The 13,540-nt window shown below is 33.6% G+C and overlaps 1 pseudogene; it reads right to left on the minus strand.

Annotated features, from left to right (window-relative positions):
- Window positions 1-1,591: 1,591 nt before the first annotated feature.
- Window positions 1,592-13,520, minus strand: LOC128175603 (cyclic nucleotide-gated channel rod photoreceptor subunit alpha-like; annotated as a pseudogene).
- Window positions 13,521-13,540: the final 20 nt, after the last annotated feature.

The raw sequence follows: 13,540 nt of genomic DNA on the forward strand, positions 1-13,540 counted from the left end.
ATGTGTACAATTATATTGTAACGCTTATTTGTCGTAAATATATTAAGCTATCCTTAATTAAATCACCCCTGTAGTGAAACAGTCATATATAGTTGAACTAATCATAGCTGGTCAGAATACAGCTGTACGTGTATATCAAGTTATCCCCCTTGCAACAAAACGTTTTTGCCTTTTTCACAAATCGAGTGCAGTTGTATTCCGACCGCAAAATAGCGGATCGTAATGCCTTGACCAGCAAAGATTTTCTTTATTTTTTTTTATCAAAAGGGGACAGTTTAACGGCCTTCATTTTACACAACCGAGAGCTCTAATATGTTTTCATTAATTTGTTCATTGACTCCGAGGTTTTTTTCAATTTGCAACATCAATTCTTTTTATTTATAATGTGTTGGACAATTTTGATCTAATACGTACAAAATTAAGCTGCTAAACAAACGACTGATTTTTAATATAATTTATTTTATCAGTTCGTTTGGACAATTTAATACATTATTGTTATTTATTTGGTTCGGTCACTTGGATTTTGAACGGGTAGATGTTTTCTCAAGTAAATTTGGGATGTAGTTGTTAAGAGTTTAGGGGGGTGGCATGGGGGTTGGTGTGGGGGTTCAAAAGAATTTGCAGTCCATGCAACACATCTGCATAGGGATCATATATACCAAATCGGAACATCGCTCGGCCTTTTTCTGTCAAGTCAAGACATTGACGGAAAAGGCCAAGCGATGTTCTGATTGAGTATGTGCCTATATTCTACGACCAATGAAACGGACCGGCTAGATTCAAACTAATAAAATACATTATGAAAGCGCAGCCGGATTATCACGTGAATTTCCGCTGTGTACATATGGTTTTTTTTATTATTGCATTGAATAATCATTCTTCTAATAAAGATTTCATTTCTGTAGTTCCCTAGCTATCTCTAGAACTTCCTTCCATTTTTTGGATCATCACAAATGGTGGTATATAGCTTTATGCATTGTGGCATGGATGATGGCGTATCAAGACGATGCATGATCACGGCTCTCTACGCTATTTTGGATTGACTACAAATTATTAACAACATTTAATTGTTGAGTTTTACGCATTGACTATGTATTTATACATATTTTTATATAAAATTACAAAACAATATGTTTGACACACATTAAAGAGTTAAAGGGTTAAAAATGATATATTTCAGAAAGGTTTCATTTATATATCTCTAAAATGTTCTAAAGTTACACAAGTTTCGACATGCTGATTAGCTGCTTGGCTTGAATGTCATCACTCAAGACTCGGACTAAATCCACCGTTCATAGGTTTAAAAGTTAAGGAGCGGATCATAAGTTTACCCTCGACTAGCAAAGATGAATAAAGACAACCTCCCCAGTACCATAAATTGGCGTTAAATTCCTGGAAAGGAAGTATACTAAAATCCGACGGGAACTTAAATTTCATCACTTTATACTTGAAGTCCTGAATAGTTTTAATAGCTTTGATTTCATTTGTTCTAGATCTAGATGTTAGCGCTTTAGTAATATAAAATCACACAATATGAAAACGCAAATTATCCATGACGACCATGCACAAAGCATTTATAAACAAATGTAAATTTATCATTTGAATAAACACAAGATAAGGATTAAACAAAAGTCTGTTTAATTTCAACAGTAAAAGATTTTCTTTTTTCACCTTGATTCAAAACAGTTAAACCATTGCTTTTGGCAAACGCTGGATTCGGTGCAACATCCGTGAAAAACTCTCTTTCGTGAGCAGGCGACAGTAATACGTCATCATCTGTTACCTCACTGTTATCACTGAAACTGTCAATATCATCATCGGAACCACATAAAGGGATGTTCTCACTTAGGTCACTACTGTAAGATTCCATCCTTGATATATTTGGAATTTGTCGTCTGCTACTTTGACATGTGTTAGTATCAGTTGTCTCCGTATCACTCGAGTAGCCATTACTTGTTTTAGCAGATTCGGAAAGATCTTTGGAATTTTCAGCAGAAATTGCCCCATTTTGCTGGGAAGATTCAGAGGCACTTCTCTGTGGTTTTAATGTAAATAAAGACAAACTCGGAAGTTCCCGAGTCCGCGGAACTTTGTAATTTACCGGAAGCGTGCGAATTCCTGTCGGAAAATGAGAAGAGAAGGGACGACTCCGATCAGCAGAATTATTATTGTCCCGAGTTGAGAGAATTTCTAAAGAGGAAGTGTTCATTCTGGTAAATTGCGAATTTGAATTTTGATGTAAAGGAGAAACGCAGAACTCCCCCTCACAAGGACATGGCGTTTTTGCCGGTTGACGAAGTTCCAAGATGGACTCGAGGTAGCCGATTCTGGTGTAGGCTTCGTGTAGATCTCGTTCACTCTCTCGTACTTTCCGTTCTAGAGACTTTATGATCTAAAATAAAAAAAAGACCGCAAAACGAGTTTAACAAAATCTGTACAGATGCGGTGTAGATAAGACGAAATTTAAATTGATTTATAGGCGAGGATGCGTAAACGGTATTTTAATCTTACCCTATCTCTATCTTTTTCCGCTTGTAACTTCGAAATCTGCAATAATTAGATTTAATTGTGTAAATACATTTGTTGTACACATTAGCAAAGATGTAATATAAGCAATACCTACTTTATCTCCCAGTTCTTTCAAATCTGCGACTACTTTTCGTAAGTCCTCCATTTCTGAAGCTATAAAAGAAAAAAAATATATTAAAAATAATTTCATAAAAAGTCCATCTAGCATCAGCAAGATTCTTATATGCGCATGCCTTGTCTGGTTACTAGAGTTTTGAACTCTGGAGTACTGACGACGTCGGAGAGGTCCCTTCTTTTCCGGGGTTTGTCTTTTCGTTCAGAACGCATCGGTTCTTGCTGTAACTTTTCCTTGAATTTAGCTAGCGTTTTGTTAACAATTATTCTGAAATAAAATTAAAATCATCACAAATCAAGTGTCATTATAATTGATTAAAAAAATGACGATTTTCTTGTCTTATATTTCTTATAGAACGTTTTAACAAGAGCGTGGACTTTGGGTAGTACGTGACAAATTCCGATTTTATGAAGGCGGGATCATCTACTCATGTTTAACTGTCCAGTCTTTGGCTAATAGATATGAATATATTGAACGCAATGACACCCGCCCAACTTCATCCAGGGATGTATATTTACATCTATCGAATATTATTCCCTCTATTTCTTGCTGAAACATATACTAGTAATTAATTTATAGCTCTATAGAAATAGCCAGACTGATATCTACACGCCCTGTTTATCGATTGGTCGAAATCTACAGCGGCTGAAACTAACAAGAAACCGTCAGGACTGATATTGACACGCCCTGTTTGTCAACTGGTCCAGACCTACAGCAACCTAAGAAAAATCACGGACTGCACGAAATAATCATAATGATGTTAGAATCAAAGTCTCACAGGAGACGATTTGGCTGTTTCTTTTAGCTAACGTACTTATTAACAGTAATTTAGTGAATTTTACTTACGTTTCATAATCAGTTTATTAATTTATTAAAAGAAAGATGTTAATATAAACAATAAAATGCTTTCTTTGATAATTCATTCGGGAAAGATCTGCTCTGCTGTGTGAAACTGACGCTATTTAAACAATAAAATGCTTTATTTGATGATTCATTCGGAATATGAATTAGATAGCGATCATTGCAGAAAAAAATTACATAACCCGCTAACACTAATTTGAAAGCTTGTTTTGATGAGCAAACTAGATAGTATCATCCCACCGAAAGTCCAAGCTCTTGTTAAAACGGTTCTATTTATACTTTTTTCTTGCACTTTTCTCTAAAATTCGTTTTGCCTCCGGGTACTCTGCAAGTGCCTTAAAAATGAAACAAATAGCGTAAATCTTACATGGAATTCAGACAGCGCATCGTTAGGGAACGATTTTACAAGAAATAAGTCATGACTTTCTACCCCTTTTCACTATCAAAAATATTTTCATTAATAATTTTCATAAATACAGATTTTTACTCACCGAAATAAGGTCTCTCCTGGATAGGCACAGCAGTTCGGAGTATCCAACTGAACGCACGTCCGCCGTTCTCCTGCAAATAAACTAGTATGATACCGCCATGTGCATAGAGAAAAAATAGGCTCAGATCTGTGCCCTCGTGTAAGCCCCCTGATTAAATTCCTGATAAACAAAGCAGATTTAACGAGGCGTGCAGCTTCTGAGGTAATCTGACTTTTTAAATACGCAATTTCAAGTACTCATGTAATGCCAATCAGTATATATTTATTATAGACATTGCTTGTAGTTGTAGACTTTTTTATATCAAAAATTTTTGCCAATAAATACAGTGGAAATGATGTCGTAATTTTCGAAAAAAAATATATAAAAAAAAAGTCAGCGAATAAGATTGCAAACCTATTGTGGCCATCATCCAGCTTCAACAAACTTATTTCTCCGAAGTAATTCCCTCTTACTAATCTAGAAACGACTATTTTCGCTCCGTTCTCGCTGCTTGGCACTAGAATCTTCAAGAGGAAAGAGAATCACCGATTAAATATTTTTTTTTTTCAATCTTCACATTAAAATAAACCCTTTTACAGTCAGGATATTTCTTTCATTTTTGAGGAAAAAAAATGTTTAAGAAAATTTAGGAATGACATATAAAAACCTAGATACACATGTCAAGTACTATGTTCATAGAGATGTCCAACTTCTGTGTATCATATATATTTTGATGTTTTATACATCAAACTTAAAACCCGTAAGGCGTTGCAATCAATCAATGCTATAATGATGAAAAAAAATAACCAAGCTCATTTGTCAAAATGACCAAAAAGAACGTTAAAAGGTTGTAGTTGAATTTTGACGAAATCGTCGGCAGTTAAAAAAACCCTTCCGGTATTTATAATGCTCATGTATGGTTTTTATCACAGAATACAATTGACAATTAAATTACAGGTTAGTTGATCTGCTAAAGAAATCTTACCTCAACCTGTCCATGGTTGATAATAAACATTTCTCGTCCTATAGGAAAAGAAAAAAATAATAATTTTTAAAAATATATTACAATTCAATATCATTCTTTAATTTTATCAAAATATAATTTCTTTGCGATAATAATGTGATGGGGATTCTCATCATTAGCTTTAACCCCCCCCCCCCCCAACCGCGCAAGCCTTATTTAAGGTGCTCTCACCTACTTCACCAATGCGACAGATGTAGTCATTTGGCGAAAATGTCTGAGGTTTAAGCTTCAGAACAAGCTCACGCAAAAGCCCTTCTTCACATTCTTCGAACAGCTTTACCTGTTTGAAAATTAAATTTTCAGAAGAATAACTAATATTTTACGAATTATTATTCTTGCATCAGTATGATGTGTAAATAAACAATCCAGGTCTTAGCACCTTCTTCAGGGTTTCTAGATGGACCTGTATCGCTATTTCCGTCCGCAGCCTCTCCGGAAGTAGCTGAAGTAGATGGGGCTCATCAATGGCTTGTGTGCTGTGTTAACTAAAAAAAGTTATTTAGATTAATATGTTTTACGGTGCTACCGTTCTGGCGATTGCAGAGAGAGAGAGAGAGAGAGAGAGAGAGAGAGAGAGAGAGAGAGAGAGAGAGAGAACGCCCGGTCCCTGTTTGTAGGCGTGTAATTTCCCACTTTTAAATTTAATGGTTTGACTATATGCAATATCTACATAAATTTTTTAACTGTTATTTTTCCATTTTATTCCTTTTTATTTAGTTCAAAATGCCTATTGTTTATTTCCTCCCTACTCATATAATTACCTGCCTACTGTACATGCAGGCACAATTAGCTTAAAAATTGATCGATATGACAGTTAAGTATGGCTCTTGCTAGTATATATTCATATAATATCTATATAAAAAAATTAGAAACAAATCATATGTCAATGAGGCAGGTATCGCAGTCTATACTGAAATAGCTAGTACACTCATTACAGATGTTTGATCAACCTCTAAATTTATCGCGGGAATTTAAATATAGCGCGAGAGCACTGTGACGTCATCCATGACTTTGTTCGTCTCTGTTTACGAATCTCGACTCAATACTAATGTATGGAAGCATGTAACAAATTTCTTGAGTCTCGCCGAAGCATATACGGTACTCAAAACGTGTCTTCAAACCTTAAGACACAGTAAATTGCGAGTTAAAAGTCGGCCATTTTTGGCATAGCACCACGGGTGAAAATATTAGTGAGCATTATGGGACGTAGACAACAAATTTTGTTTGATGAACTTTAGGTTTGGCTCGTTCTTTTTCCCGCGCACACTGGTTCTTAGAGCTCGCTTCGCTTGCTATAATGGTTGAATGACGTTGTATTGTTATTTCGTATCTTCTGTAATGGAGGGCATAAGTTTTGTTACCAATATACATATAGTAAGTTGTACTCACCGCGTCCAGGAATACTCCGCCCAGCGTTTTATCCTGTTCTGCAGCGATTCTGGAACGTTGCGATGATGCATGTAAAACTTTATCTGGTCCATCCTTGTTATAAATTCTCAAATATTAATACAAATATAACAACAGCATTGTAAAACTTATCATATGCATAGATAAATATTGTCCGCCGTTTTATTGAATAATTGTATTTTCTACATCCTCGTCTTTTGTAACAGTAATCAACAATATGTTATTTCCACAAACTAACTAGTGATGAGTGAAAATCTTTTAGCTGATTTCAAAAAATTCATGTTGATTAACAGTGAGGAACATATTACAACATGAAGTAGTTATACCTTGCTTGAAAGTCTTGTCTTGAAGCATTCATGTTGCTGATGACGTCACCAACATTACCAACCACGGCGGCAAAAACAAAAACCCCTATTACGAAGGTCATACCCGTGAAAACGTACTCCTGTAAAGATCACGATTAATAAAAAGTAAATTCAAGATAACATCCCAAGCTATAAGGGGAGGGGGGAGGCTAGTGTTAATCAAAGCACTAATCTGATCCGACTAAAACTTTTCAAAATGTCTTTTCTAACAATCTAGACATTAACCATTGTATTGCGTACATAGTTGAACAAAATGTCAGAATGTTCTAGACTGAGTAGTATTTTTATACAGAGCTCTTATTTTTCACAGAAAGTTTTAGCATTTTCACTATTATGTAACTATAATAAATGCTGTTCAAATGTTCTTTCTAAATATTGATCTGAAAAATTATATATATTATATATAATTAGATTTCAAATAAGATTTTAAGATACACACCAAATCTGTGCAAGGTGAAGGTCTATCTCCGATTGTAGTTAGAATTAGCATTGACCAGTATAGACAACGAATGTATTTTCTGCAGTGAAAAACCCAATAAATATCATTAAGGTGACCTTATTTTATTGCGCATGTTATCCTCAGGGTTACCGGGTATTTTTTCATAAGTTTTGAATCATTTCATCGTAGATTTTCTTGAAACTTCGCAGATATACTGGGGTTGGTGCATACTACACGTGATTAAAAAATAGGAGTTTTGCTATTGTGGCTTTCACGCAAAAAAAAAAACACCAAACAAACAAACTAAATATAAAACAAAAACAAAATTTATAAGAAAACCTAGTTAACAACATTTAACTACAATATTTTTATTTTTATTTGATGCAATACTATATAGTACATGTATTTTGAGAAGAAAACTTGTCGGACAACAAAACTTTATTTAGTTTACAGCGTTTGACAAACATGTTCTACAACTGTATAATATCTTTCGTCGGCACTGGATGTTAACGCAAGGGGATCATCGAAAACTAATCAAAGTGGTAAACATGGAGAAAAAAATCGTTACCTGGAAAAAGGATCGAACTCTTCCCCGCTAGGATAAACCCATTCATTGCTGCCTCTTCCTTCGTACTGAAATGCAATAATTACTATTTAGTAGCCCAAACTGAATGTAGGGGGGATGCTTTGTAAGCACTGAATGTCTTTAAAATTTAAATTGGTTTGATTTACTTTACTCACTTCTGACAGCATGTAGTAGACACAGCCGATCCAATGTATGACCAGCCAGAGATATAGCGAAAGTTTTATGGCACGTATTCGATTAGGCGTACTTGTGCGACTAAAACAAAATAATTATATCTTAATTGTTGTTAACTGAATTCATCTAAAAGTCGTATAATATAAAGAGAAAGGATCATATTAGTTTAATAAAAGATATCATAAATTTTTTTCCTCAAGAAAATGTTATTAATTAAAGAAAGGGAAAATGCCGATTGCTCACGAAAATCTATGCACAATCGTTCCAATTAGCTTCACATGTACAAACAACTGTTGACCTACGATCGCTATCAGTCAAAGAAAAATGATATATTCTAAGGCTATTTCTATACATTAGTATTCATAATTAGTATTGCACTAAGTTCCAAGCTAACAAAATAGATCCTACCTATCCGTAACCTCAAAAAAGCGGACGATGATGAAGGTTTTGACCAATCTTGGCAGGCGTAACATGGTGATGTAGATGCTACCTGAAAATGGGTCAATTCATTCAGATTTGTTTGAAATACCAAATACATAACAGCCACACTGTCTTTTTGATTTGAAAGATTTGTTCAAAATTCTAAACATACAACAGTAGCATTATAACGAATTATTATAGTAGCGAATTACTAGTCGGTTTGCCACTTTCTTCTTCCGCAACGCATTTATTACAAAAGAGTACCCAACACGGCTATGCTAGAAATGCCTTTGAAGTTACATACTTACTAAAGTAAAAAAACTCAATTCGGATGAAAAGACAACGGAGTAGACCTGAAAAATGAGAGTACATGCGTCATGTATTGTTCTTTAATACTATATTCTTAAGGGGTTTTGGGGTAGCATCTGGTGTACGCACAAAGAAATGGTTTCAGTTCTTTAAAAATAAACAAAACGAAATTTTTTTCAATGGTTTTGCTAATGTGTTAAATCATTCTAACACCAAAACTGTTGACCTATACGATAGTATCAAAAACTTAAACGGGAATTCAAATTCTTTATTAAGAATTTAATTAAAGGAGATGATATATTCATCTTTGTTCATGACATTTTACATCAATCATATATGAATTTCCATGCAAATTGTGTACGCTTCTCAGTAAACCCTTACCTATACAAAAGTTGACAACATATTGTAAAGGAATGGTGGATATGACGTCTGCAAAGAATCTGTTTTGTCGTCTGTAATTTATTGCGAGTTTCTTTGGGTCAGTTTCCTGACAAAAAAATAAGAATATATGATTTAATACAATACAAATTCAAATAAAAGACATCTTGTCCACCCATTTAAATATTATTTACAGCTAATGATTAGTTTGGAGAAGACAGATAAATATTCCTTTCCAAGGTAAGAAAGAAGACGAAAAAAATCGCGCGATCGCTTGACAAAATGATTTATCTCTACGGTATCTATGAATTGGACGGGTAGTTTTCTGTCGTCTATCTGTCTGTCTGTAAATGATATAATTTATATTCTTCCTTTCATATTGAATATTTTACTTATTTTTTTTCCCTCACATTTTTATTATGAAAATGATCAAAACAGTTTTTTTAAAAAAATGTAAATTAGTTTTTTTTTCTTGACCAAATTATATCTTAACGATAGTGCATTGAAAGATATCAAATTTATATCAAACAATTTTATCTTTTACTGTTCTTTATTTTACTCTGCTCGCTCAGCTCCAGTTATCAAGAGCCTATTTTATGATAAATGTCATTATACATACTAACCAGGCACCCATCGTCATAATAGGCCATTCGGAACTGTACAAATATGTCGATGAGGTAGATAATATCGGATAGAGCGTCAAACAAAATGAAGAGAAAACTCCACTATAATGAATAGAAACAATACTGGGAAAGTTTTTATTTCAACAAAATAAAGTTATAAACCAAATATATATATATATATATATATATATATATATATATATATATATATATATATATATATATATATATATATATATATATATATATATATATATATATATATATAATCTGAAATATAAAGCGTTTTTTTTACACATAATAAGCTTATATATACATATATATTTACTAAAATTTAGGGTACATGGAAGTTAGAGTTTTATATGCAATTGAGATTAATGTTTTTCTTGCACACTGTAGCACCGTTAAACAGAAAAAGATCTAGAACATTGAAAGGAGTACTACAAAATTTTATTTGAAATTTAAACGAAACGGTTTGAAAGCAAGCCTTTATATAAAAGATGAGGAATCTCTGTGAGTCAAAATTTGAAAAACGCAATTACATGTATTCAACATGAATTTTTCTATGACCATAAAAAATGATTAATCTATCCGATTTATAAACGTCTTTATGCTAGTGTGAAAATATTTAGTCTGAAACCACAGCATAGATTCAATTTCTTCCATGCATGGATCTTGAAAAGATTTATCAGAATCAAAGTCAGGGTAGAATTACGGAAGGTGTTTGAATTCACACCAATGATACATGCATTGCATAATGCGAGCAATACCCTTGAAATTATAAACATATTAATGGACTGACATTGAATCCACTTCAAGTGCTCTTTTGGACTTACATTAGCTGCCATGTCGGAAAAGGTCAGACGAACGATGATAATGGAGAGATTATACAGAGCTGCCAAGGTCACTACACCCTACAACCGAGCAGAAATCTTTACAATAAAAATTGAATAAAAAAGGACCTGAAATTGAAAGAAGAACAAAACATTAAAAAGAAAAACGCAGTATAAAAACCCCAACAAACCATGACTGTTCAGTTTCTTTGTCATGCCCAGCTTGAATGTTTTTAAGAAAATAAATTCTAATAAAATAAGTTTTCGTGGTATATTTTTTTCTTTTCTTTGTTTTGCTTAGGGATTAAAACACAAAAACCGAAGTTTTTAGTTCGGTCATAGTAAAAATCATTGTGAGAAACATATGGTTTATTTAAATGGAATAAAACCGCCTGTGGGTTTTCGACTTGGAAGTGAAAAATTAAAAAATAAATCGCATACAGTAACGTACCATCCAATAATAAGCAGGGTTACCGTCCGGATCTAGCCATGTGTTCCATGGCCAATATCTGTCCTAAAAACAAGAGCATGTTTAGATCTAAATATCCAGTCAATGCATGCCTTTGATGCAAAAACTTTTCATTTTCATCAAAAAATTCAAAATAGTGGATAAGATATTATACTGCATCCGACTACTGATATGTGCCAAATCAGTTGTTTTAATGTTCGAATACAATTTTTTTTTCTTCCCCAGCATTTTATACTGTTCTTGACATTTGAACATTCTAACTTTTTTATGCCATTGAATATTTTGCAAATTAAATTCTTTTATGTGGCAAAAAAAAAAAAAAAAAAAGATAAAAAAAAATTAAAAGAAAAAAGAAATGAAAATTGAAATTTAAAACGCCCCGTAACTTTATGCATTTTCACCAAACAATTTTTCTCTTTGAACGAAAATATGAGAAATTCGAGATTGGAGACTAAATTAAAGAATATTAAAAAATATTATTACTGTGTTAATGGGAGTTGACGGCTGTTGAATCGGCTCCCCGTTAAATCCACCCCGTTCATTGTCACCATTGATGGGAGAGCTGAAGTTTTCATTGACATCTGTAACCGGCATAATTCCATGTTCACTCAGAATTGGAAAATCAGCCCTGTTGAAATAAAAAAAAGAGCAAGCAATTAAAATAAAGCTCAATACAATCTGAGGGATACAAGTCATTTGGAGACCACAAAAGCTTCAAAAGCATCAAAGGTTTTGAAATTGTTAAATCTTGTTTACTGGCTAATACCGAAAGTTTAAGTTGCATCAATATTTGAAATTTTTATATAATACCGGGATTCTAGTGAACCCTTGGCGAGGTAAGAATGTTTATTGACTAGAAATTTTCGAGAAAGCTGAATAATGGCTATAATCTTACCTATACTTATGATACGGTTGCACTAAGCGCCTTGAGAGGCGATAGAAGAATGCCACTGACATGGTCAGGAATTATATGTACATGAATACAAAGCTAAGGAAATGGGCAACTATACTTATTTATACTAGTATCCCCTAACGCCCCAAACGAGGGCATTTATTGTGTCTCTTGACACCGTAGAAAGATCGAAGACCGAAGGCGTGGACTTCATATGTACACTACTAATTCTCTCCCTGTGTCAGAATACCGCAGATGTCGCAAAATTTTAATTATGGGCTAATCCACCAGGATAATAACTCAGACAAGTTCCCCCCTCACGGTCCGTTTAATTTAATTTTCGGCATTTCAGTATTGGATTTTTCCACTTGTTCTGTAAACAATTAATGCCCCGTGAGACGTACGTCTTCCGCCATTGTGCTCTAACCGCATGGTGGAATTATCGCAGTCCAACATCAGTTACGTCTGACAAGAAAACGTTTAATTATCATATCGGTTGCCTTGGTTACCGTATTTTAAAAACTGATGTTAATTTTACCCCTTTTTCTTCTCAAATTTGATAAGGACCGTCTTAATTACGTTGGAATAGATGAAAAATACCCAGGCCAGAATATTTTGTTACCAGTATTTTTATCGAATCTACAGAAAAAAATGAACGAGCGGGAAAAATTTATTTTTCTGTTTCGAAATTTCTGTACCAGGGGATTTAATGCATGTGACAGCCGTTGTATTGCTCAGAATTGGTTAATCGAACAATCTCTTGTGCATATTTGAGGATTTCTTATCCTATTGATAAGTGGGAGGTACCGAACAACCTTCAAAGCAAACAATGAAGGGACAGAGCTTGTCTCAAGGAAAATATTGTCTACACGAGGCACAAAGCTTTTATGTACCGATAGGAAATCTGATCAAGCAATATAAAATGCTAACATGGGTTTTTTTAAGCATGTACAAATCAGGGGAAACCTAAGCCATGTAAACCTGTCCTTTGATTGAAAAAAAGTCATTGTTCAGTATTGTGCTGCATTTCACCTGAGTTGTTCGTTTGTTTCTTCGTTTCCATCGTCGTCCTCCTAAAATAATGAGAATTGGTGATTTAGTGACCGATTAATCTGCAAAGACTTCAGCTGACAAAACCAGATATCAGTATCCATGTCTGTTACCGATATCTATAATTGTGACCATAATTTAAGATATTGATTTTGTGTACATGTTATACTTTAATTATCTACGATGGACATTTACGAAACAATTCATGTAATTTTGATTAAAACAGAGACATATATAAATCATAATGAAAAATACAATGCATCTTTATCTTTAAATGTTACAAAAATACAAGATTACAACAAAAATGTTAACATTAATTAATCATAAACAATTTTCACAGTTATCTTACTGATTCGATCTTTTGCGGCTATCAAACGGGAGTTTGTCAGTAAAATTAAAGATGTTCAGAAAAAAATCAACAAAAATATACAATCGAAATTGTGTTTACAATCGTTGCACATATTCATACCTGAGAGAAAGACGAATTGTAAAACTGAAAAGAATTCCTTCGAAAATACAAACGCGAATGTGACGCATTCATGTTTTCCCCCCAAAAAAGTAAAATTTAAAATTCATCCATGTGCATAATCCATATT

This window comes from Crassostrea angulata, chromosome 3 (assembly GCF_025612915.1).
Source record: "Crassostrea angulata isolate pt1a10 chromosome 3, ASM2561291v2, whole genome shotgun sequence".
NCBI lineage: Eukaryota > Metazoa > Mollusca > Bivalvia > Ostreida > Ostreidae > Magallana > Magallana angulata.